Below are 26,812 nucleotides of genomic sequence, written 5' to 3'. Positions count from 1 at the left end.
TTTACATACCAATCAAAGATCCCTCCTCCTGTCCCTCCAGCCTCCCCCTCCCAATCCACCCCCCATTCCCTCCTACAAGAAGGTAAGGCCTCCCATGAGGAGGTACATTAAGTAGAGGCAGGTCCAACCCCCTCCCCCTGCCTCAAGGCTGTGTGAGCTGTCCCATCATAAAAGTGGGCTCCAAATAGCCTGCTCATGCACCAGGGATGGATTCTGATCCCACTGCCAGGGGACCTCTTAAGCAGATCAAGCTACACAACTGTCTCACTATGCAGAGGGCCTAGGGACTGAATATTTTTAAAGTTAAAGTCTTTGTGTGAATTTTTTCTCCCATAGGCAATGCTTTTTAGGTTTGGTTTTCATAACTTGCACAAGACAACTATTTTGGTTATGTTAATTACATATATTTTGTTTATCTCATATTATTTTATGATTGTGAAGTCTTATTTTGATTATAGGAACATGCTTCTTTCCAGACTTCCCCTTTTTGGAAATTTGCATGATGTATTAACTTGAATAAGAAAAGAGAGAAATGATAATGTGAATTTAGGTCCCTTCTACTCTTAAATATCAAAACAATACATATATTAGGAATCTTTCTAGCTGTCTGTCTGTCTACCTACCTGCCTATCTATCTTTTCTCTCTCTCATCCAAATCTTCTATCTATCTATCTATTATCTATCTATCTATCTATCTATCTATCTATCTATCTATCTATTATCTATCTTATCTATCTATCTATCTATCTATCTATCTATCTATCTATCATCTATCTGTCTGTCTGTCTGAATCTACCTACATACCTATACTTACATGCACACACGGTGTGTGAATAAGATAAGAGGAATGTGGAGAGGTACTCTGTGGGCAAAGGGCTTCAGAAGCAGAGATGGGCAGAGTGAACGTGGAATCCACAAGCAAGGGAGGAGTGAGAGCAGCAAGTGTGAGGGAAACTCGAGCGGGTAAGATGAAGACACTTTATTCTACATGGCACTGGGCATCCCGAGAGCAAGGAGGTCACAGCATGCTAGCAGTGACATGCTAAGAAGATCAGTGATTCAGGAAGCAGGGAGAAGCATTAGGATACTCGGCTAGTTATACTCGTAAAAACGTAGCCCTTGTTAATGAGTAGAAAAGGAAATATCATTTAAAGAGATGGTTGGTCTTGCAAGGAACCTTTTTGCAACATGTTTTAAAAATGTGATGCTTTTATATTTAATAAAATTGGTTTCTTATTTAGATATTTGAAAGTGTTATACACTAGTGATGGGAACTGGTTTCCCATTCCCAGGGAAGGACATCCCCATTTGTCCTTGCTTATTTTCATCAAAGTCCAGCATCACTTCCTTCATAGCACAGATTCTTTACCCCGGTTCTCTATTGGAATCACTTGGGAGATTACACACACACACACACACACACACACACACACACACACACGCACGCACGCACGCAGCTGCCTGGTTCCACTCTAGGGACTTTGAGTTGGTTTGGAGTGTAGCCTCAGTGCTGGAATTTTAATAAGTTCCCAGATGATTCTAATAGCAAAAACGTAATTTTCTGATTACTATCCAGTCACCACAGGGCAGAAAGAAGGGGCATTTTCCAGTGGACTGAGTTCTAAGAGTAATCAAGATGAATTTAGAATTAGGAAAAATGTCTGAGATAAGTGATTCTCGCCTTTGGTTAATTCCACTTACTCAATGTTCGCAATCAGTGGCAGGAGTCTATATCTATCAAGGCAGCCAATATCTCCAAAAAATTTAAGAGACCGGATAAGGGGTCTTTGGATTCTAGGCCACTTGGTGGTACAATGAGGGCCAACGAAAAAGGTCCTGAGGATGAAAACCTTGGCTGGGCTAGTCCTTCCCGAGTGTTCTCCTGGATCCTCAATTTCTAACCATGGTTGTTCATCACTTTTCTCCAGACACTATAGTTCTCTGTGTACTTGTTGAAAACAAACATGAGTCATAAAATGTATGGACTATGTAGCCCAAATGTGTAGAACATTGCTGTTCTCTAATTTATTCCATTTTTCTGTACTATTTCCAACATTTGCAGGCTACCAGATTGGTTGTTACAACACCAAAATCCCTGTTTGCTGCTAGCCATTTAGTGAGTAAAGAAGACTGGTACCCATTTTAAACAATTATAAGTGATCATTGACCTCATCAGAAGGGGTTAAATTAATTGACCAAATGATTATTGCCATCTTATAACGAAATGGTTAGTATAATATTTAAAATATATCAGTCTCATTGGAAGGTTGGATCACCACCACTAAAAATCCCAAACCAACTTTCAAAACACACACAATACTTTACATACGAGCATCAGAACACAGCAGGTACTAAATACAAGTTAGACAAGACTTTTGCTTACTCAAGCAAAAACATAAGATGTTCAAATGGAATTAATTTGGCTTCTGTCTTGGTGAAGGTTCCAAATGATAGACATTACATTCTAGCAAGAAATATGAAGTTGCCATATTGGATTTGCACAGGCCTACTCTTACAGGTGAGTTAGGGGGTTGGATATTGAGTAGATTCCAAGTGGGAGAGCTGTTCTTATTCTGACAGAGAGGGTAGGGTAAGTCTTCCATCCTCTCCCCAAGACCAATGGGTGTGCATGGTGTGTGTGTGCAAGGTATGTGTGTGTGCTTGCACACATGTGTTACTTTCTTCCATCTGTGGGATTACATTTATCCCATTCAGGAGCTGAATAGAGAAAGGGCAGAACAGAGGATGGTAATTGGAGCTATATGGTAGATACTCCAGGATCAAAGGAGAAAGTAACCAATCAGAAGAACTTTTATTCCCCAAAAGGAAGAAAGATGAAGGAGCCAATGAGATAGGACTATAGAGGAATCCAGTCATGGCAAGTGGTATCAAGCCAAGAAAGACTTTTTTTTTTTTTTTTTTTGGTCTCTTTCTCTCATCAAACTAGAAGCCTCTATGGCCATAAACTTGATCAGCAATCTTCTTGAAGGTGGGGGATAGATTATCCCACTTTCCTAGATGGTCCACGCTCAGGGAGATTTGAAGTATTTCGCTTGATTGAGCATCGTTAACTAAACTCTAACAATGCGTTGCCTAGGAATGATGGGAATGCTTTATTGGTTAAAAAAAAATGACCATCAGAGTTATATCCCTTGCCTAAAGTTTTCCGAGGTCAGAGTAAAACCCAGTTTTGCCAAAGGTGTTGGGGAAAACGGAGTTGACTTTGACTAAGCACCATGCATTCTCCTTGGTCAATTTTAGGGATGCGGGTTTGTTTTCCATCATGAGAGTTGCTGATGCACTGGAAGATCGAGCTCCCCAAAGTAGTGACTCCCTACTGGAAACTCAGAGAAAGGAAGCTCAGTGACATTTGAATTCTCCTCTCTGTCCACTCTCCACAGAAAAGTCAGGGTGCCCTCTGCTCAATTTGTCTCCAGGGAGGTTCAGTGAGTGCCCTGGACTCAGCTTGAACAGACTTATTCCAGGATCACAGAGCCTGGCTCCAAGGGATGCCGTTTTTCTTCTGTCCGTTAACGTACACATCATAATGCCCCCTTTGAAAAAGATTTCTTGTTTGCCTTTCAAGATGGCGGTGAGCAAATTCAGAAAACGATCAGACACAGAGAAAATTTCACCATCTAATAAATACAATGTCTCTATTGTGGTGCCATGACTCCAGTTTTCAGACTTATGAAGCAAGTGAGTGAACGCTTGTCCTGTCACAGAACAGCAGCAAAATGTTTGTCTTTGTCTATTTTGTTTTGTGACATATACTTCTAAGTAAGTGCAGTTCTAGAGGTCTAGATAGCTAACATCCATATTTGAAACACAGGAGAGCTGGAGGCAAATTTTGAGGAATGAACTATATTATTGCCACACTACTATTATTAATGCCACCATCTTAAAAGATGTACACTCTGGATTCCCATTCACTGTTTAGCTTCGCCCCTCAAGACCTTCTGTTCCGTAGGTTCACCCCCCACACTGTGCTTGGCTCTTACAAAGCTCAGATGACATTCTCAGTACCATTTTCTTTTCAAATTGTCTTCAATAGCCAGACACATGTAACTTTGAAGATAAAGAATTCTGTAGCTCGAGTTTTGTTCAGAATTGTATTACTATCATATCTTATGTGGCATCTCCATTAAAAATATCAATTAACTCAGACACAGAAGGTCTAAACATAATTTTTTGATTAAGCCTGGGCCTGTCTCGACCTACATCTTAGTATTGAAATTTGTAATTACCATTTTAATTTAATCATTGCGAATGGACTATAAATCATGCATGTTAAAATTAGTGCTGCTAATGCCATTTCTCTTTTGCTTTGCAAGTTAATTTATTAAAGATTTCTTTAGAGATTTAACCTACTTTGGGAACTCCAAATCACATTTTCTTTCATGGAACATGTTTGTAAAATTCCTATAAAAGCATTTTGAAGCTTTTTTTAAAAATCTTTGTTATAAACTGAGTGTTAGCTAGGAACATGATAAATTATGATCAGTTTATATTTGAGTCTTGACCCACTCTCTCGTTTCTCTCTCACCCCTCTCCTTCATCCCTTGCATCAGTTCCTCCACCCATCTCCTGGATAACAGGTAACACTAGCACGAATCAGTCCAGCCAATCCTATGAAGCTGGCCAGTGAATCAACTTATAGTTTATTTGAACTCTCATAACACCACACTGTTCAAATATACAGGATTTTTAAATGAGGCTATCTTTCCCCTCTGTGTTCCTCTCCACAAATATCATTTCATACAACTTGATACTTCTTGATTTTTGACTCAATAATACCTCCTTTAAATTGCTTTGAATCATGTGACATACTGGCTTGTTATTTATAATGTTTATATAAAAACCTTTTAGGTGATGCTCCTCAGTCATTTGTGAACAATAGGCATTTTGTTTCCATGCCTATGCGCTTTTGATTAATGTTGCAATAAACATCTCTACAAGCATGCTTTCACAAACTATCTTTCATATCTATGGGGTGGATTCCCAGGAGCACAATTGCTAAGTTACAGATTATATACAGCTTTAATTTTAATGGCTTGAAAAGTTGTTTTCCTTAGGGATGAAATTCTGCAAACTTTGCCAACACACAGAATCACACTTTCCTCTGCATTTGTCTCAGGAACACTTTCTACAACTCTCCTGAGACTGTGAATAAAGATTGGGACCACACTCTCTTTCGTTTGTGTTTTTCTCACTACTAGCAGACTTAAGGCTTTTCTTATATGTTGTCACTCTGTTAGTCTCTGTCATTTTTATGTTCATACGTTTTTATACTCCTTTGGACTGTCTGTGTATGCATGGGACTTGTACAGTGTTTATAAAGGATACCGATACATTAAAGACATTAGTCTTTTTGCTCATTTTTACTTTAGTCTTTGAATTTGGTTATTATTCTTTATTATTGAGTTATTTATAATAACTGTGTAAAATAATGGGTTTCATTGTGATGTTTTCACGATTTATTTTGATCACACATACACCCCTTCATAGCCCTCCCATTTGTCTTCTCTCCTTTTCCCACTGAGTCCTTTCCTGTCCCCTAACAGCCCATCTTACTTTAAGTTTTAAAACTGTGTTATTTATTTTATGTGTATGAGTGTTTTGTCTGCATGTATGTCTGTGCACCACGTGCATGCTTGGTGTCTGTGGAGGTCACAAGTGGGCATTGGATCTCCCAGAACTGGAGTTACAGACAGTTATAAGCTGTCAATGTGGGTGCTGGGAATTGAACCCAGGTCCTTTGGAAGAGCAGCCAGTGCTCTTAACTGTTGAGCCATTCTTTTATCTCTGCCTCATTTTATTTTGATGTTTTTATTTATTTATTTATTTATTTATTTATTTTGTTTTTTTGAGGCAGGATTTCTCTGTGTAGTTTTGGTGGCTGTCCTGGATCTCGCTCTGTAGACCAGGCTGGCCTCGAAGTCACAGAGATCCATCTGCCTCTGCCTCCCGAGTGCTGGGATTAAAGGCATGTGCCACCACTCCTGAGCCTTTTATTTTCTATATTACACATGTGAGGAAAACATGTGATACTTATATGGTTTATTGTGGTGATATTTTATTTGTGCTTTGATAAATAAAGCTTGCCTGGAAAAGGCCAGCCATTTTAAGTAAACAAGAAGCCAGGCAGCACACGCCCTTAATCTTATCACTTAGCAGGCAGAGTCTCTGTGTGTTTAAGGCAACACTAGGGAACAGAGTCAAGTGTGGTGACACACACCTTTAATCCCAGTGCCAACCATAGAGACCTGGAGGTCTGGAACAGACAGACAGACAGAAAGTGACAGAGCTGTGTAGGAAGAAGTAGTGAGGTAGCTGGGCTAAGAGAGCCAATGAGAGGGCAGAACAGCAAGGCAATAAAGGTGTGGGTAGACAGGAAGTAACTCACATTTGGAAGCTGCAGAGTTGGTGAGGTAAGGTTGGCTGATGGCTTTCTCTGATCTCTCTAAGGCTTTAACCCAAATTTCTGCCTCCATGTTTTTTATTTTAATAAGACCATTTAGAAATTCGTCTACAGTTTATTTATGTAAGGGTACTCTGGTTTATTTCCCTTAACATTACAATCTCCAGTTCTTTTTATTTTCCTGCAAATGGCATGATTTTGCTCTTCTTTAGGGATGACCATTGATTAATACTCTATTGAGTATCCTTACTGTATCTTCTTTTATCGGGACTCCATTAGTGAGCACATAGACTGATTCTGTAGTTGTCTGTTGTGAATAGGCCTATGAAAAATATGATGGCTAATCGTCATGGTTGGCCTGACTGGGCTTAGAATCACCACGGCAACACAAAAAGGTTTAACTGAAGAAGGAAGACCCGCCCTGAATGTGGGTGACACCATTCCTTGGGATGGTGTCCCAAACAGAATAAAATGGAGATGAATGGTGACCAGCTTCCTTACATACATCCTGATCCCCAGGCAGCAGGCAGAGAGGAGAGAAAAAGGAGAGAGAGAGGAGAGAGAGAGAGAGAGGAGAGGAGAGGAGAGAGAGAGAGAGAGAGACTGGGCCTGGTGTCTGTTTTGAAACCTAAAAATGTAAGGAAGTAAGGAATAAGTCATGGCAACATGACTTTTCTGCTATAATGGACTATTCTCAAACTGTGAGCCACAACAAACTCTTCTTTAATTTGTGAACTGGATCCTCTGTAAGAGTTCTACATGTTCTCGACTATGGAGTCATCTCTCCAGCCTTGTTTATACAGTTTTAAAATCTTGCCTTATTGCTTGTCTTAGCCCCTATTCTATTGCTGCAAAGAGATTCCATGACCATGGCAGCTCTTATTAAAGAAAGCATTGAATTAAGGCTTGCTTACAGTTAGAGGTTTAGTTTATTTGCAGCAGGGCAGGGACATGGCTACACACAGGCAGACATGGTGCTGGAAAGGTAACTAAGAGTTCTACATCTGGATCCACAGGCAGCAGAAAGAGCGAGAGCCACTGGGCCTGGCTTGGGCTTCTGAAACTCCAAAGCCCACCTGCTAGTGACGCACTTCCTCCAACAAGGCCACACCTCCTAATTCCTTTAATATCTCTTAGGTAGTGCCACTCCCTGATGACTAAGCGTTCAAATACCTGAGCCATGGGGGCCATTTCTATTCAAACCACCACAGGGCATCACCTCATCAGGGACTTGCTTACAATTTTAGATGGTTAGTCTATGATCATCAGAGTGGGAAGCAGACAGACATGGAGCTGGAGAAGTAACTGAGACATCCTGATCCCTGGGCAGCAGAGAGAGTGAGAAAGAGAGAGAGAGAGATAGAGAGAGACAGAGAGAGACAGAGACAGAGACAGATAGAAGCACCAGGCCTGGTGTGGGTTTGGAAACCTCAAAGCCCACCCCAAGTGACATACTCCTCCAAAAAGGCCACACCTTCTCCAACAAGGCCACACCTTCTCCAACAAGGCCACACTTCCAATCTTTCCAAAACAGTTCCATCAACCTGGGACTAATCAAACACGATCCTAAAGGGGCCATTCTCATTCAAGCCATTATATTGCTCTTGCGGAGATTTAAAGCGGTATTGAGTAAGAATGAAGAGAATAGATATCCTTATCTTATTCCTGATCTCAGAGGAAACACTATCACTTCTGGATTTTTTTTCAGTATAATGCTGGATATATTTATCATATATGCACTTTATTATCTGAGGTGCAATTCTTCCATTTCAGATTCTCTCATGTATTTTTTTATCATGTAGAGTTGTTGAATTTTGTCAAAAGTGTTTTCTATATCCATGATATTATTATGTGATTTTTTGATAATGATTGTATTTATATGTTGTAGTATGTTTACTAATTTATAATTAACTGCCCTTGTGTACCTGGAATGAAGCCAGCAGTATATCATGATAACATATGATTTTTTTAAAGCATGCTATTGAATTCAGTTTAAAAGCAATTTATTGAAAGTCTCTTTGCTTCATTGATACTTGGTATTATTCTTTTATTCTCCATACATTAATGTCAGTCCTGATTTTTATTCTTTCCTTCTGCTAGTTTTGAGTTTGGCTTGTTCTTGTTTTACGTTCTAAGGCCTTGAGATGCTCCACGAGGTTATTGGGGTTTCATCAGGTCAGTCCTCATAGCTACAACTTCATCTCCCAGAACAGCTTTCCTGAATACTAGAGATTCTGAGAAGTTGTGCTGTCTGTGTGCTTGGTGTCTACAGGTTTGCTGTTGTGAGGATGTTTGTTGATGTAAAGATGCTCTTAGTCTGGGATATTTGAAGCAGCTGTTCTTGCATCACGCAGAGAAGGTGCCTGGTGCCATTTTCTGGATGACAGTTTGACAGCACATGAAAAGATTCGAGAATTAGTCAGTGAAGTGCTCTAAAGATTTATCTCCTCAGATGTCCAACCAAGCTCTACTGAAAAGAACCAAAACCAATGGTAAGCTAGGTGGATCGTAACATAGTTTCTTTTTTTATGGTTTTCTGATGTGTTTTGATTTTTTTCCAAGAAGCATGCATTACTTTTATTGTTAACTTGTTTTACTTTCTTATTTCCAGACAGTGTCTCACTGTCTTTATTTTTATTTTTTGAAAGAAGAGGGAGTGTCTCAATGTATAGTGCAGGCTGGCCTGGAACTCACTCTGTAGCTAAGGTTGGCCTCGAATTTTCAGCAATCCTCCTCCTACAGACATACATGCAAATAATGAAGAGTCAGGCAGTTCAATGTGAATATAACATAAATCAGTTTGGGTCAGTTCTGAATCACATAGCCATGACCCAAATGACTCTGCATATCCATTGCCAAAATATGACAAGAAGTTATATATTTTATTGTTCTTCGGAGCATTGCAGTACTTATTTAGAAGGACACAAAGGATGACAAATTCAGTTTTGATAATCACAACAAAATTAGAGAAATTTTCTTCCCATTCATTTTCCATTCACACAATTTCCCGATTTTATCTGTCTAGAATAGCCAGATGCAACTAAAGGATGCTGTTTATTTTCTCCTATAGATTCTATAAACGGGTTTAGATCTCACATGCACTTCTTGCCTTAAATTACAGTGTTAGGAGCTGGGCATGGTGGTGCACATCTGCAATCTCGGATCTGCAGAGGCCAAGGCAGGATGATCATGGCTAGCCTGTGAGACCTTGACTCAAAAACAGTGCAGACCTCTCCTCAAAATAGCAATAAACACAAAACATTAGGATCTTATAAAAAAGAAAAAGATGATTCAGCACAGGGGAAGCTGGTATTTAAAGAAACATAGAGGAAAAGAAAACACAGAAGAAAAGAGGGGCTGACGAGACATACTTATTTTAATATTTTCTAGTAATAAGTCCTGATTTTAAAATGATATATATTTGTTTCTGTTTTGTATAAAAGATACCATAAATTCTTTGAGCAAATCTACTTTGTTATGTTGTTGGATTCATCATGATACTATTGGTAAATCTCTGTCCTCTAGATAGAATCTTTAGCTACCCAGTCACAGTGACTTGTATACTTTAGTTCTCAAGATTTCTCAAGTTCATTTTCTTCCTTCCATCCCCCACCCCACCCCCACCCCAGCACTGGTCAAAGCTCCTGTCAGCTTTCATTTGATTATCTACTTGTCTCCTACGTGCCTTTGCAGCCACTGGGTACCATATCAATCCGTCTCTAGAATGCATAAGATCAATACTTTCAATGAACAGATTTAGTCAATCCAATTTTCTGCTGAAAACCGTGAAAACATTTCTTCTGAAGATGAACACAGAGTTGACTAATATGACCTATTATAAGGTCCATTTACTTCCTGCTATCATTTGGATGTGGTTTTTCTAAAAAATATTTATGTCCTGTAAGCCTGGTCCTCAATGTGATAGTGTTGAGTGTGGAATTCTTTCTTTCTTTCTTTATGTATATTTATTTATTACAAAAATTTAAAGATTTATTTATTTTATGTGTTTGAGTGTTTTACCTGTATGTATGTATGTATGTATGTATGTATGTATGTATGTATGTGTACCACAGTTGTGCCTGGTGCCTATTGAGCTCAAAAAAAAAAAAAAAAAAAGGGATGGGATCCCCTAGAACTGGAGTTATGGATGGCTCTGGACCCACTGGGCACTGAACCCTGGTCCACTGCAACAGCAAAAAGTGCTTTTAACAGCTGAACCAATTCTCCAGCTCCAAGATGGTGCAACTTTTAAGAGGCTCGGTCAAGAGGAAGATAATTAGGTGATGGGTGCTTTGCCATCTTGGATGGAGAAGTGCTTCCTCACGGGAATGACATAGGTCTAGTAAAAGGGCATTATTTGGCACAAGAGAGCGTTAGACAAGACTGACTGGATCTGAGGTCTGCTCTACAGGAGGGGATTCACATTTGGAACTGTAAAGTTGGTGAGAAAGCGGTGCCTAAGCAGGTCCTATAGGCATTAGTGAGGGAGTTAGTACTGTCTTTTTTTTCTTCATGCTAAATAGACATGCTATTCCTGTCTAGTTATTTTCTAAATATTTTTATTTCTGTCCGTAGATTAATATTCGTGCTGTACCAATCTTTGGTCACAGAAGGTTCTTTTTTGCAGTGATTAGTGGTGATTACAGAGAGTAATAACTGGTCAATGTTTTGAAAACAAGTGACTGTTGAATGATGAGCCATAAATGGACATTTGTCCCCCTCAAGGCTCCCAGTAGAGGGGACAGAAAAATTGTCGGTGCTGGAGGAAGGGATAGGAAGTTGTCTACTGGGCAGGGCACAGCCATCGTCATGCACTCACAGCTACTTTGATTATCTGCACAAGACCGGAACAAAATCTGGCCCATTAAATTCCATCCTGGAGGACGGAGGGGGTCATGAGGCTCCACCCCTCCTGGAGGAGCTAGTGGAAGTTAGGGGAGAGACCATCTTCTCAGGGATGTACCCATTGGTGAGTTGTCCATGTGCGCATCAATTCCCTCACCTAGATCCCTGTAAGCAACTCTAACTAAACTCACAGCATCACAGAGAGGTGAGTGTGGGCGAACCGAAGTGGGAGGAGCTGAGGAGAGAAAGGGAATCAGTGGGGACAAGAGAGGACCATGGGGGTGATTACGATCAAGATACTTTGTACACGTGTATGAAAATGGCCTAATGAAACCACGGTTATGTTAACTAATACATGCTAATGGGAAAGGAAGAAGACCCAGGCTAGCCCCTCCTGCTGCCGCCTTGCTCCCCAGTTCTCACCGGAGCTTCCTCCACATGTAGCCACTTCCTGCCCGTTCTTGCCTTTTCCACGATGGTGTGATGCAGGCAGCGGGTTCTTGCTGCGATGCCAATGCTGTATCATTTGCACCCTGCCAACTAGAATGGGAGTCAAATAAACCTCTTCACAAGTTGCCCATCTCCAGGCAGTGTTTTTTTCTTTCTTTTTTAAATAGCCATATAAAATAAGCATCCTCAACTCTTTGTCTTGGGTTTGTTTCTCTTCAACCATACCTGCTATTCTGACTCCGTCCTACTCGTAGACCTTGCCTCCCACGGCTTCCTTTGCCTCTTGAAAACATCCTACAGAATTTCATTCTGGTGTTACCCCTCATCCCAGATACTCTTTGTGAGTGTTCCTAGCCCACACCGTTCTATTTTACTAGATGCCATAGAATTGAAATCTTACCTTTGTGTATAATTAGTGCCCTGGATTTATAGACGATCAGTTCTGCAAAGGGAAAGACTATGTTCTCTGTCATGTGGCATTTAATTTAAACTGATCAGGTCCCCCCCTCTGTAGTCACCAATTCTATGACTGTGATCAAGTTGTTTGGTGACAGACATAGGCTCCTTCTATGTTATTTTCTTTGGGCATTGGACTTCATTTCTTACTTGTCCTTAACATTAGACATGACCATGTGATTGTGTTTTTGCCCATGAAACACATGGAAGTGATGTGATCCACAGATTGAGGCCCAAGGATCTGTAAATATTGCAGAAATATTGTGAATCCCTTCATGACCACATCAAGTGTCACTCAACAAATCCATCTGCATAGGAATGTCAGGTAATATAAGCCTTTCTAGTGTTAAGCTTTATAGATTTGGGGGTTTGCTTATCAGGCATGTAGCATATTTACCCCATATTACTTGATATTTCTTTTAAAAAATGGGGTGAATCAAGCCGGGCAGTGGTGGCACATGCCTTTAATCTCAGCACTCGGGAGGCAGAGCCAGGCAGATCTCTGTGAGTTCAAGGCCAGCCTGGGCTATAGAGCGAGGTCTAGGACAGGCACCAAAACTACACCGGAGAAACCCTGTCTCAAAAAATGAAAAAAAAGGGGGGGAATTGAGTCATGCTTATAGTATTAAAATTGAGAAGGAAATAAATTAAGTGGGCACAATGCCTTGCAAATATGGCAGTCATTCAGTAGATATTGCTATCATGGACCTTATAGTTTTGTTATAATTAGGCTTTCCTGGTGTTGAGAAACAGGCATTGTCTGTGGTCTTAGAAATTTCTTACTTTCACTGGGACTGTTTTCTAGAATTGGACTTTGCCTCATGGTATTTCATAATAGAGCAGTGGTTCTCAACTTGTGGATCACAACCCCTTTGGGTCAATTCGTACCAATGAAAATACATCCTGCATATCAGATATTTACATTATGATTCATAACAGTAGCAAACTCACAGTCATGAAGTAGCAACAAAATAACTTTATGGTTGGGAGAGTCACACAACATGAGAAATGGTATTAAAGGGTCACAGCATTTGGAAGGTTGAGCACCACTGCTCTAGGAGAATGTTGTTTCTGTATTAGAGATTTACAAGGTGTTCTCTCACTTCCCTGACAACAGAGCCCTAAAGTTGGCGATGGCTTCAGTGGTTTGCATCTTCAGACACCCCCTCCATCTTGCAAAGGTCTTGTTTCTCTCGACAGAATTTCTAAGCAAGTTCTCCTATGAACTTGTTTTGAAAGGCTGAGCTAATTCTTCTTGGAAACAACCCAGTGAGTCAGTCTGTGCATTTGTCCAGATTGGTACAGTGAACAGCCCCAGAGAAAGGGCGCTTCATGATAGACGCGCTTTATTAACAAGTCAGGATGTGAATCTTGTGGGCTTTCTTTGTCTTTTTTGTTTCTGCTGAGAGACTTAACTTTTCACATTGTTTTATTAAATAATCCTTACACTTCACAGGGGCCGTTGAAACTCATGTTATTTTACGTTGTTCCTCAAGAAGACCTGAACTGCTAGGTTTATCCAGCTTTCATCTTCTCCCATTCCTCCTTCTCCCTCCCTCTCTCCTCTGCTTTTCTTCCTTCCCTTTTCTTCCCAAAACTGATCAAGAGCAGGAGCAGAGACCCAGTGTGGGGAAAAAAACCAATGTGTTTGACTGTCATCTACAATTGCCTCTGCCTTTTGTATGCTGGAAACACATCATTCCAAAGCTCACTTAAGAGGTTGCCCATGTCTCAGTGGGAAGAGATGGCCTATTGATATAGTGGTTCTTGGTGTTCATACAAAAATTATTTCTGCTATCAGTTGCTTTTTATGATTTGTGTTTTAAATAAAATATAATAGATAGATAATATCCACTAAAGTATTCTGGCTCTAAATATGTCTTGAATTCAGGAAGGGCATTAGATTTTTCAATTTTTCAATGCAATTTTTCAAATTTTCAATTGTTTTCAGATGTGTGGGCTTCTAAACTTTAATTAAGCTGTCTTCTAATTTAAGGATTACTTTGAAATATCACTTGCAAACTGATTTGCAAACTTTATAGTGTGGTTAGCCTTATAAATTTTTATGGGTTGTATAGCTGAAGCAGAAATAATGATAATCATAACTAGCTACTGACATTTCCAATGACAGGCATTGTGTCCTAGCCACAATTAAGACAGTTAACTGCACCATCCTGCTTAATGAAAGATGGCCTGCAAAATGGCATTCTGTCAAGACAAACTAAACTAAATCAGTGTACCAAAACCTTCCTAATGCTTTGCTTTGCCTTGGTCATCAAAAGGGAAATATAAACTTACATTCTGTTTCAGGTCTAAATTGTTTCCACAGCTAATGACTTCCACTGATTTTTACCTTTTTCTTTTTTGGTCTATATTGAATGAAAAATCCAAATCTTTAGTAGTCAAATCTCTGTCAATTTAGCACAGTTTTTAAGTTGTCTTCAGGTTGGAGACAAACTGGCATTTAGCATAGAAATTTTGACTTCTACACATTTATTAAAAATAGCATTGTTGGGCCGGGCCGTGGTGGCGCACACCTTTAATCCCAGCACTCGGGAGGCAGAGCCAGGCAGATCTCTGTGAGTTTGAGGCCAGCCTGGACTACCAAGTGAGTTCCAGGAAACCCTGTCTCGAAAAACCAAAAAAAAAAAAAAAAAAAAAAAAAAAAAAAAAAAAAAAATAGCATTGTTGGACATGTGCTCCACCATGGATTATTCATTTCCCACCCCCATCAGACAGTATGCTACTGATACATACTGGATGCTTCGTGTTCTATCATACCTTGAGTTTGCAGTATAGGTCTATGTTGGGTGAAAAAGCCACACAGTTATTAAAAATAACAGGACTGTGAAACTTTCCCCCACATCTGAATTTGTCATCATAATAAGTTTTCTGAAGTTGAAAGGCTGGAATGAAACTTCCAGATGTGTGACATACTCTTTCAGAATGGAGGCATGTTGTTGATGTGTTTCTGTGGGGATGGGAGTTCTAAATTTTTCCCCTGAAGTTTTCAGGGCCAGATGATGACAGTAACAGTGAAACTAGTTAGTGATATAGAAATTACAGCCACTCTTTGGCTCCCTGGCCATCGGATTATGAAGCATCTGAGAGGGCACTGGGAAAATTCCATTCTGGCTAAGTGCAAAATGGTATCTGTGAGAGGACAGCCGCATAACAGAAAAACAAAATTGTTTCTGTGCATGGTGACACATGACATTTTAGCACCCTGAGGTAGAGGGAGGAATATCAGAAATCCAAAGCTAGCATCAGTTATATTACCAGGCCATTTTGGGTACATGCTAACCCTGTCTCAAGAAACAAAACAGGTAAACAACAACAAAAGACAAATACAACAACCACACCCTCTCCCAGTAGGAAAAGATAAAATTCTTGGTTGATTTCCACAGGCATTGACCTCAAGGGCATTGCGATGGAAGCCTCAAGCTCCAGTTTCTAGAGTCCAGAAGATTCTAGAGTCTAGAAGATCCTAAGTGAACAATGAACTAAACGAAAACTGCCTACATTAGGAAGCATGAGTCCCCAGAGGGGGAAAGATTTAATATTGAGTATAGAAAGATTAAGACGATAAGGAATGACCTCTTGGCTACATTACAGATTTGTACAGTGCAAGCTTGGCAAATAACAGCCATCATGTATTTGCTCTCGACACCTTTGTTGTACGTACGAACTTGAACAAATGAAGTCAGGTTAGAGCTATGCTATGACGTATCCAATTAAGGAGTTGGTTGAGACTCAGGACCCCTGGGTATCAGTGTTTCCCCTCTAGTGTGATAAGCTCCTCTGCCAACATGTGACTATGACGCAGCTTCCAGTGAGGACCCAACCCAAGGCGAATTTCTGAGGATGTCCAATTTTCTACTCATGTGTATGAGGTAACTGTGCATCTGAGATTTTTAGGGAGTAGCTGTGACAGCTGTCCACCACTGTTGATAAGGACCTTCTCCTTTTCCTTCATGCTCTATCATTTTAATAACTGAGAGTCATGTAAACTGGCTCATACTTATAACCCCAGCATTTGGAGGCAGAGGCAGGAGGATTATTTTAAGTTCAAGAGCAGCCTGGTCAACATAGCAAATTCCAGGCAAACCAGTGCTGCAGACTGAGACCCTGTCTCAACCTCCCCCTAGATGAATAAATACAAAATAATAAATAAATGTAGAAGGGATATGTTGAATTTTTAGATGGTAGTAGTGGACGCAGAAAAAGTTTGTGTACACAGGAAGCCCCCGTGGTGGAGACCTTAAAGGCTGTGCTAATTTCAACAAGGCAACACACCTTTTCTCTTCCATTGTAAATATGTCTCAGCTTCGTTGTTTCATTTGGAGCAAACAGCTTATTGATCTTTTTTGGCCACTTAATGTCTGGAGAATTGTGAGTTTTTGTTATAAAGATGTCTGCTTTCAGATTTTTTTTGTTGACATTATTCTGAGGTTACTGTCTTCTAAAATGTTAACCACGGGCACGATTTGATGTCAGATACATTTCTCCCCCTCTTATTTGATTTACTAAAATTCACATAAAGATCAGCTGGTTAGCACATAAGCGTTTTAAAAACGAGATACCAAAATCAACACATATTTAAATACAGTTAACATTCTCAAGCTGAAATCACCGAATTATCGTTGGTCAAATTATAGTAGGACCTAAACAGATGTTTGACAGCTGTTCAAGTGGAGAATGACTCCTTGCTGGATGGTGATTAAAGGAGCAGCTCAAACCTGTGATTTCATAAGTATTTTGAACTCGAATTCAGAGCTTCTGTGCGCGCCGCTTTAATTAGTAAGGGCTCCCGTCAGTTGGGGTGGCAATGCCGTTGTTTTGTTGTTTTTCTTGTGATTATTTCTTACAATCCACAATCTTCATTTTTTTCTTCTTGCTAGGGAACATTTCCTAGTCTACCTTTCTAAAGACAAATTGTGGGTAAAAGTTAAGGGGTGCTTGAACGTTTGAAAATGTCTCTTACTTCATGGACGACATGAGTTTGGTCGAGGACAGGCATCAGACCTCGTCTTTTGGGCATGAGTGGAATGCCAGCAAACACAGCGTGAGAACATTGGCAAGCACGTGTCTCGGTTGACTTTACATCTCTTGTTCTCAGCCACTGCTGTGATGTTACGACTGAGCCAACCCACTTGACCTCCCCCAGAGGAAGCTCTCTGCATTAGCTGAGAGCCAGGTGAGTGAGCACAGCTGAACCCCGAAGAAACATGGGGCTCGGATAGCCTGTGTGGGCGGCTCGTGTACAGAGACCCTAAATAAGTCTGTTATCACCTCAAGGTTCTGTTTGGGGAAGTGGCTCCATACACAGCACATCTGTGACACTCGCTCCTTGGAAGTTGCTGCTCCCCTGTCTTTCATCCACAGTGTTACTTGTGGTGATATTGTGTTCCTCAATATATTGTGAATACTAATAAACTTATCTGGAGTCAGAGAACAGAACAGCCACTAGATATAAAGGCCAGAAAACGCTGGCACACACACTTTTAATCCTAGCATTCCAGAGGCAGAGATCCATCCGGACCTCTGTGAGTTAAAAGGCCACACTGGAAACAGCCAGGCGTGGTGACTCACGCCTTTAATCCCAGGAAGTGATGGCAGGAAGCAGGAAGGTATATAAGGCATGAGGACTAGGAACTAGAGGCCTAGTTAAGCTTTTAGGCTTTTGAGCAGCACAGTTCAGCTGAGATCCATTCAGATGGGGACTCAGAGGCTTCCAGTCTGAGGAAAAAGAATCAGCTGAGGAATTGGCGAGGTGAGGTTAGCTGTGGCTGGTTCTGTTTCTCTGATCTTTCAGTGTTCACCCCAATACCTGGCTGAGTTTGTTTTTGTTAATAAGACCTTTTAAGATCCGCGCTACAGTTACTGATGAAGAGCACAGTGGAAATGTGATCCTTCTTATTTTATTGATACAATGTTGCTATGGTATAGATAGGGTTGGAATTTGTCCATCAAGATTTCGTATCTTAGAGGTGTGGTCCTCACTGTTGGTGATGGAGCAGTGGTTGGAGTCTTAAGAGACCAGGTCTTCTAGGAGGTCCTTAGGGCATTGAAATGAATTCAAGTAGTTTTGTGGGATGTCATGGGTCATTCTTGAGAGAAGATTGTTATTAAAAAAAACAAGCCTGGCCCCTCCACTTCTTTCTGACTTTCTGTCCCTTCCTTGTTCACGTGCTCCTGCCACAGTGATGTCATCACCATGAGGACCTCAGCCCTTGAAACTCCAAAACTATGAGCCACATAAACTTCTTTTTAAAGTCAAGTCACTCAATTTCAGACATTTATTTAGAGTAATAGAAAATTGACTAACATGGCTATATATAGAACAGAGCTCTGAGTGTATAGGTAGAGGAGGTGTGAAATAGACTCCTTGCCTTGTTGGTCAAAGTGTTGAATGTATAAGTGTATACATACACATAGTAAAAACATAGACTAATTGTTTATCTTATATTTATAGACATGTATGACAAAATGTATGCAAGAATACTGAGATTCAGCTTAGGAATGGAAGTTCTGTTTTTATTTAGTCATTTCAGGTGTAATAAGATTGAATCAAGATAGAAATCAAGATTGAATCAGAGTTGAGGATTAGTACATTACCAGAATATTAAGGTCTTAAGTCTTCTGTGAAGTAAAATGTTTAAGACTAGTGTGTAAATTAAGATCCATGCATGTCATCACATATTAATTGGCTGTAAATACTGGCCTTTAAGGTTGTTATTAACATTACCACACAGGGAAATGCAAAGTCCTATTTTTCTTTTCTTCTATTTTTAAAAGTTATTTGTGTGTGTGTGTGTGTGTGTGTGTGTGTGTGTGTGTGTGTGTGCCATGACATGTGTGTGTGGAGGTGAATAGACAGTGTTTAGGGCTTGGGTGTTGCCTGCTACCTTGTGGAAGGACAGACTCCCTTGTTTCTGACGTAGGTCATACTCTAGGCTAGCCGGCCCATAAGCTTCCAGTCAGTTCTCCTGTCTCTTCTTCCCATCTTATACTAGGAGTGCTGGGATTATCGATGCACATCACTGAACACAGCTTTAGGTCCCAGACCTCAAACTCAGCTTATCAGGCTTGTGCAGCAAACACCCTCACACGCTGAGACATCTTCTTGGCTCCGAATTGCCTGTTTTATAACTTTTTCTTTAAGCACTCAACATCAATAACAATTGCAAATGTCTTCAGCATTAAGAAGTCTTTGCAGTTCTCAGAAGTGACGTCTTTATGAGCAATGAAGAAGGCACAGTAGTAACCTGTTGCACATACAGATGCTCCTTCACTTACAATGGTGTTAGAGATCCTTGTTTATTGAAAATACCATAAAATGTATTTAAGCATGTTACTGTGCATCAGAGCTTAGCAACATAGTACATTGTTGCTTACTAATGATTGTTGACCTCATGGTTATGTGCCTGGAAACTGCAAACTGCTCTTTCCTAGCAAAAGAGAATATTGTACTGCATATTAGCAGCCTGGGAAAGGACACAATTCAAGCTGTGAAGGACAGTTTTAGTGAATGTGTACTACTTTTTCATCACTGTACAGTAGAATACCATTAGCTGGTACAAAGTTTGTAGATTGTCTATTAACAACGTATTTTCTTCATCCAGGTCATTAGTTAATGGTTGTTAACTTCTATATGTTCACTCTTCAGAACAATGCTACATTAAATACAAGAGTTCAGACAGTTCTCTGACAGTTAATTTCACTTCCTTTGGCTTCATAACCAGTAGTGTGATTGCTGTAGAACTATTTCAAATTTTTGAGGGGCTTCCACACTGCTTTACAGAATTGCTGTGCTAATTAATATTGCTTCTAAGAGTACACAAGGATTCCCTTTGTCCATCTCCTTACTAACACTTGTTATCTTTTGCCTTTTTGATAAAAGCCTTGTCCTTAATCTCTCTGGTATTCTTATATCCCTAGACATGAGGTTGGAATGTTATTTTCTTGAGAAAAGATTTTCTAATATTTGGGGCACCTCAATGGCAATGACTGGTTGAGTTCATTCAAGCCACAATCAAGCTAATAGATTGACTAAAGCTATATCCATGAATGTAGAGCTTTCAAAATGTGGTTTCATGCCAGACATTTAAATATAAATGTCTAATGAACTACCATTAGATATTTTTAGTGGTTTGGGATTAGAGGGTGGGTACAGCAAATTAAAAAAAAAACAAGTTAAAAAGTAAAATAATTAGATTACTGTGAAATGCTGGATGCCTGTATAAACATAGTCCTCAAGAGAAATACAAACATTATGAACAATAGCAGGCATGAAGGTGCCCAACGCTATGCCAGAATAGTGAAAACTGAGGCAGGAAGACCCCTGGTTCTGGGCCAGCCTGGGCGAGACTTTCTCTTGAGAATAAATACAAAACGAGAGGAGATTGCTGTAAACATGTCCTGAAAAAGAACCAACCAAAGAACAAGTAATTCTTCATAAGAAGCACCAGAAGCAAAACAGAAGATTCAATAGAAGATTGGTTAGGTGAGTGTAAAGGATGGATCACATGTCACAGAAGTTGAAACATAAGTAAGAATAGATAGGGAACTTTGAGGGTGGGTTTTGGAGGGCCAAGAGCTGACCACCAGCAATAACAGGAACAGAGAGAATGTAAAACAACAACAAGGTAATTTCCAAAAGGTTAATGCACCCATGTCAAGACTTATGGGTCACACCAAGTATCCAAGACAACATATAATCAAAAGAGCCACATTTAGTTTCACATCGTGTGAACTTGCGAAGAATTAAGGTAGGGCCTACAAGCTTCAAGGAAAAGATGCTGGTAAGGAACACAAATAAACAAGTGGCCTTTTGGCATTTATTTATCAGATGTTTCCATGTCAATACGAGAAAACAGAGGAAAAGTAGAAAAGGCTTTATTAAGCTAGGGTGTTACCTCAAGAAGCTTCCAATTAAGTATGAGGAGGGAAAAATAAGTATTTTTATATGTAAAAACTCCAACATTTAGTTCCTCTCTACCTTACTCTTAAAGAATTACTATTTAAATGCTTTAACAAATTGAGAGACTAAAATCAGAGACAGGGAGACCGAAGGTGAAGGAAACTAAGAATGTAGCACAGGGAAGCTCAGGACGGCCGCCATGTTGAGGCTCAAGGTGAGTCCTGACTGAGGGAGATAGGAGCGTCCAGTAAGGAGGACAATAAAAAACAACACCATGGATCTTGGGAAACCCAGCCCCATGGTTTTATCTACATCACAGCTCTGCGTCCATGGCTGCAGGAACCCAGTCCCAATGGATACATCTATGTCACAGGTCTGTGTCTGTGGCTCCGGGAACCCAGCCACAGTGGATGTATCTACATCACAGCTCTGCATCACAGCTCTGGGAACTTGGCAGAAGATGGTCTGGAAAGATTGTAAGAGCCAGATACCAGGATTCTGCTGTGAAACAGTCTCCCATAGAAATGGCTGCCCAAACAAGACCAGAACAAAGGCAATATAGATATGCTAACATGGAAGGGGGGCAATATTTTGGGGTCCCACCCTTAGACAAAGAACTATAGACAAATAATGACTGCTGAGAGGGAGAGAATTAGCCTCTGTGGAGGATAAGCCCCCAATTGGTTGTCCAATACAAAGTGGTCATCTCTGAACATTATATACACACAAACAACAAAAATGGACTCAGCAGGTTATATTTATATATCTATCACACACACATATGCATACATATGTCTGTAACAATAATAATGAATGGAAAAGGAGCTACCATTTTCAGAGTGCGGAGGGATCTACATGGAAAGAGTTGTAGGGAAGGGACTTGGGAGGGTCTGGAGGGAGGAAAGGGAAAGGGGAAAATGTTGTAACTATAATTATGTTTTAATTTAAAATCTCCAAAAAGAGAGAAATTGCTACATAATTCAGAAAAACCAAAGATAGCGCACTCATGGTGCTACCAACACTTACAGCTCACCGCAACTAAGGCACCAACTATGGCCCCACGAGGATGGTGGCGACCGGGACGGAGGTGAAGGGGACCACACTAAGCAATCAAAACCTAATGATGAAGCCAGTACACAGAGAAGAAGCAGCATACATATATTTAAGAATAAAGAGGAATCATGAAACAACACAAGAATTGAAAACCCATGCTTCCTGGGGGATGACTGTGGTGGATATTATCTTGGCAATATTGATTTTAAGAAGCCATGCACATCTTTTTAAAAAACTGCAATTACTTAAAAAAAATCCTTGATATTAGTCTAGTGAAATGTTTGTTGAGTGGGAAGTGATATCGGTATCAAAGATTGGACATCTACAACTCCAGATCCAGGGGACCTTACCTTCCTCTGTCCTCTGTGGGCATGAGGCACACATGCTGTGCCCTTATATACATGCCGGCAAAGCACACATGCACATAAAATAGAAAGAAATCTTCAGAATAGTCTCCTAAATAGTAAGAATAGAATGCCCAAATGAGTTTATGAAGGGCACGCTATCAAGTTAATTTCACAGAGGAATAAGAGGGTAGGAGAGCAAAGTGTTATTGTAAACTGACAACAATGGAAAAATGCAATCATCAGGAAGAAGTCTTCAGTGGCTTCCCCCCCTCCCCTGCCCCCCTCTCCCAGGGTTTCTCTGTGTAGTTTTGGTGCCTGTCCTGGATCTTGCTCTGTAGACCAGGCTGGCCTCAAACTCACAGAGATCCGCCTGGCTCTGCCTCCTGAGTGCCGAGATTAAAGTGTGCGCCACCACCGCCTGGCTCAGCGGCTCACTTTAAAACAGAAACTCAGTCGTAAGCATCCTGTTACAGACAAAGAACCAATACTCCCAAGATTTTGTTTCATCTCTGTGTAGAAAAAAAATCAGTGTGTCGAAAAGCCGCAATTGTAAAATTTCCAAGTTAGTGGAGTATGTTTTGATTTTGAGGAAAATGGAATTCAGAAGATGGAGAATACAGAATAGAATAGAAGCTTCTCTGATGGGTGTTGAGAGATACATTAATGGGTGTAGAGATAAGTCACTAGGGATTGGTTTAATACTATACTGTAATCCACTTTTAATCCTTGCCCAAAATCAAAGAAAAAGAGAGAAATTTACCTTTTAGCAAAATTTATTTCATTCAGAATGAGAGTTTCATAACTTTTGATCTTGTCCTGACATTTACTGATCCAGTATGCAGTACAGTGGTTCTCAACCTTCCTAACACTGCGACTCTGTAATAGAGTTCCTCATGTTGTGGGGGATCCCCAACCATAACATTATTTTGTTGCTACTTCATCACTGTAATTTTGCTACTGTTATGAATCGTAGCGTGAATATCTGAGAGGCAGGATACTCTATACAAGACCCTCTCAAAGGGGTCACAACCTATAGGTTGAGAACCACAGATTTGCAGGGAAAGCAGAAGGCCAGAATGAGGTCTGCTTTGAGGTGTCTTGAGAAGGTTCCCTTGATGCATCCTGGGGTGGAGATCCACAATTAATTCATGTGCAGATGCATACTTCAGCACATCCTAATGTACATGCAGCTTTCATAGAAATAGGTCAAATAACACAAAAAGGTGAGCTACACGGTCTCAGCATCAGCCTCTTCATTGTAACTTCACTGGCAAGTGGTTATCTAATTTTGACATGTCATTTCACTTTGATTTGCTTTTTGAAAGACACAGAAAAATTTAATCCAAGCAAAAAATATAGTGGCAGTTCAAGACTGAGTGATGGGTGCCACTCAGCTTGACTAAGCTTGCTCACAAATGAAGTCAGCCTGGATTTCGCTATTATTTTGCATTGTGCTTCCCTTGGAAAGTTTGCTTAAATGCCTGCTCCATTTCAAACACTAGTTTTTGGTGGCATCCAAACTTGCATGTGCCAGTAGTTTTTCGTGGTGTATTTTAGGTCTGGAAGGATCAGAACCTAAACTGAAGTATTAATATCTGTGAAATATTTTCACAAAAGTTATACATTAACAAACGAGTGAGTGGTTGATTCGTATTCCCATGGTAAATCAGTATTTAACTGAATACCACCATTCCAAATGCCACTGGCACTCACAGCATTCCCACAAAACCTATTTTAAGTGCTATGTTCACATTTTGGCTTTGGTTACTGTACAAGAGTGTCACATATGGATGTAATAAAATCCCTCAAGATTAGTTCTTTGCTGATGTGGCCTAGTATGGTATTTCTGAAAACTAGGACCCCAGATCTCAGTGTCCCACAGATACGTTCTCTATAAGGTAGTTTTCAAATTTTGTAATTTGCAAAGGTTATTAAACACTTGAATGTTTTCAGATATCTGAGACTTTGTTTCATTCCCCAGTGGTAGCAAATTAGTGTTCCTGTCTGGTTTTGCACCAATGTGGGGATCATCACATCTTTCCCCACATCTCTGTCGTCAGTAAATACATTGTGAAATTGGAAGGATTCTTAAGCCTGAGATGTACTGGTTTGTTTCACCAGAATCTCAGACGAAACAGCTACCTTGGCACAGAGCGATGCTCCAGGAACTGATAAGGGAGGACCCAGTGAGAAGTATGCATACATTCTCTGTTCACTTTGTTCTTCCACAGTGAGCTCACTTGCATCCCCTAAACCTCTACTATGATCAGAGGCTGCCCTTTACTCTTATTCTTTCTAAGTCTCATTAAGTTAACGCAAACCCTCCTTTGTTCTGTCCTGTAACCATTTCCATAAGATCCCGAACTGTACTTCTTTCAAAATTGTAACGTAGTTTCTCTTATTATGGTAGTGACTCATGTTCTTCTGGGTTGTCTATTCAGGGATATTCCCACTGGAAAGAAATCATCTAATTATCTGGCTTAGCTCACTGTCATAAATTATGGCCACGCCCACTTGATCCCTGAGAAAGGGACAGACTTCTCTAAAGCAAGAAGCTAATGAGAACTGATGTCTATGGCTTCCCAGGATAGCAGAGTTTTCTTTCCGTCTAAGTATCTTTGATGAGGACTCAGACTATCGCTATCCCAACAGTTAACATTTGCCGCCACTTTCTGATGTTAGGATTTTCTGAGTGTAATCAAACACATTCCACCAGCACTCTGATGGAGTATAGGCACTCTTACACTCTCTGTCTGTTTTGAATAGTTTTATTATGTATGCATGTAAATTTCAAGTTATTTTATAAATTAGTCGTTTGAGAATACTGTTTTAACATAGTCATAAAAAAAATCCTTTACTTGTTGAGTCTAAATCATGGGAGGTGATTAGAATAAATGCCTTTTCTTTATAATGAGGGAAACAAGCCATACAGTCTTTATAATAGTGTTCTTATAAATTACTAAATATACTTTAACATTACTTACAATTTTATAGGTCTTTAAGTTCCCAATCCATCTTTATTACTTTAAAATCTAAACCCTTAGAATTGTTTACTTCTTTAAAAAAATTAAAGCTTTTCATCAGTAAGTAGCATAATTTGCTACTGATATTCTACTTTTCTTGTATTTTGATAATTTTGATTTAGCAAGTGTTTTCTGATTATCTCCTGTATGGTAAAATAAATGTTGGGGTTTTCTTCCATTAATGCAAAAGTACCCTATCTCTGATGTCTGTTGAGTTCTCTTCACTTATCATTTTGGTAGAGTAGAGTTCTGCTCTTCATGCCCTTATTTTTATTGTTATCCCCACCCCACCTTCCCCCTGGTTGGAGTCGGAATGTGAGCTGGTGCAGTCTGGGTTGATTAATGGTGCCCAAATAGCATGTCCAACTTCCTGGAAATTATAACCATGATTGTGTGTGGGAAAAGGATCGTCAAAGATCTGATTCAGTTAAGGATCTTGCGATGAGGTGCTTATCCTGGATGACCCAGGGATGCCCTAAATGCCTTTGTAAAAGGATGAAACAAAGCCTGAAGTGATATAGCCATGAGTCAGGAATGTCAAAAGCTCTTGGAAGCTGAGGGGAAGCTGGCAAGGAGCCACAAGAACCATAAGAATGTACAGCCTTTGGGGCACATTTGATTTCAACCTGGAAATATGACACTGAGCTTAGGAGCCTTAAGATATGTAGGAGAATCAATTCTGTGATTTTAACCCATAAATATATGGCTGTTTGCTACAGCAGCCTTAGGTAACAGATGCGGTGGTGGAACCATTCAGTAGCAGTGGGCTACAGTAGCCCAGAAACATTTAGAGGATTTGGATCCCAGCACACCTGCTTTATCATTTGGCTTTGCCATTTTCTAGAGCAATGCACTTAAGATCTAAGGCCCTTGTTTACAGGGATGGGACCAGCGAAACCTTTGTATATGATCATGGTGACTACCCTGGTCGAAATATCCTTAAAGAACTTTCTAGCATTGTGTTCAGCAGTTCATAATTCTTATATTGCAATTGCTACTCCTTAAACACTGCTAGCATCGAAACTGACTCATAGGCTTGGAACTCAGCTCTCTCAAGTGCCTGAAAAAGAGTGCCAGAGAGCAGGCCACAGATAACTGCATAAAAATGTGTCAGACTAACTACCAGAGTGCAGAGGGCATACTCTTTGGCATCTTAACTATTTCTGCCTATGTCTCTGTCTCTCTGTCTCTGTCTCTCTCTCTCTGTGTACTTTATGAAAAAATTCTGATGTTTAACTGAGTCAGAATTGCTATTATCTAAGGTATGGGTTTAATGGGTGTTAGTTAAGACAAA

Source organism: Peromyscus leucopus, chromosome 18 (genome assembly GCF_004664715.2).
Source record: "Peromyscus leucopus breed LL Stock chromosome 18, UCI_PerLeu_2.1, whole genome shotgun sequence".
NCBI lineage: Eukaryota > Metazoa > Chordata > Mammalia > Rodentia > Cricetidae > Peromyscus > Peromyscus leucopus.
This window is presented reverse-complemented; position numbering follows the sequence as displayed.